Source organism: Gossypium hirsutum, chromosome A01, assembly GCF_007990345.1.
Source record: "Gossypium hirsutum isolate 1008001.06 chromosome A01, Gossypium_hirsutum_v2.1, whole genome shotgun sequence".
In the NCBI taxonomy this organism is placed as follows: domain Eukaryota; kingdom Viridiplantae; phylum Streptophyta; class Magnoliopsida; order Malvales; family Malvaceae; genus Gossypium; species Gossypium hirsutum.
Genome location: NC_053424.1, coordinates 31,995,800 through 31,996,970, shown reverse-complemented (window position 1 = coordinate 31,996,970; position 1,171 = coordinate 31,995,800). Strand labels below are relative to the sequence as shown.

General features: G+C 40.9%; 1 non-coding gene across 1 annotated transcript; it reads right to left on the bottom strand.

Moving 5' to 3' along the window:
• Positions 1 to 460: 460 nt before the first annotated feature.
• LOC121206559 (small nucleolar RNA R71) lies at positions 461 to 567 on the bottom strand. The gene has a single exon (XR_005901618.1). It is a non-coding gene; the product is annotated as a small nucleolar RNA R71 (small nucleolar RNA).
• Between the last annotated feature and the right edge of the window lie 604 nt (positions 568 to 1,171).

Genomic DNA, 1,171 nt, shown 5'->3' with positions numbered 1-1,171 from the left:
AGAAGACGATACTCAACCCCCAATCGAAGAGATGGCTAAAAACCAAGGCAATTAGCTACCTCCTGCAATTGTGGTTAATCAAAATCCTGCTCCACGCACTATGTATGATTATGCTAAACCTTCTTTAACAAGAACTGAATCGAGCATAGTTAGACCTGCTGTAGCTGCAAATACTTTTGAATTAAAACCTAACACTATTCAAATGATACAGAAATTTGTTCAGTTTGATGGTTTGCAAGATGAGGATCCCAACGGTCATTTAGGTAACTTCTTAGACCTATGCGATACATTTAAAATTAATGGTGTCTCTAATGATGCCATTCGTCTTCGATTATTCCATTTTTCATTGAGGAACAAAGCTAAATAGTGGTTGAACTCATTACCACGAGGGTCAATTACTTCATGGGAACAAATGACCGAAAATTTTTTACTAAAACATTTTCTGCCGGCTAAAACGGCTAAATTACGTAATGATATCTCTTCTTTTGTGCAGATGGATTTAGGAACACTCTACGATGCATGGGAGAGATACAAGGACCTTTTGAGAAGGTGCCCTCACTATGGGTTACCGCTTTGGCTATAGGTTCACACATTCCATAATGGCCTGAATCCTTCGACTCGACAAATGGTTGATGCAGCTCCTGGCAGAACCATCAATAATAAAACACCTGAAGATGCCTATGAGTTTATAGAGGAGATGTCATTGAATAACTACCAGTGGCAAGTCATGAGGACAAAGCCAACAAAAACAGCTGGCGTTTATAACGTCGATTCGGTCACCATGCTCTCTAATCAGGTAGAACTCTTAAATAAAAAGATTGATGGTTTTCTTAGTTCTTTGCAGGTTCACCCAGTAATGCAGTGCGAAGCAAGTGGAGGTGGAACAAGCCATTCGGAATACCAACCTTATGCCCACAACATGGATAATGAGCAATTAAACTACATGGGTAATAATCCTCGACCTCAAAACAATCCATATAGTAACACTTACAATGCAGGTTGGAGGAACCACCCCAATTTCTCGTGGAGCGGTCAAGGAAATCAAAGACCACAACCACCTCCAGACTACCAACAACCACCCTGCCAACAGGAAAAGAAGCTGAACCTTGAAAAGATACTCTCAAAGTTTATGTGGGTGTCAGAGACTCGTTTCCAGACCACCGAGACAGCA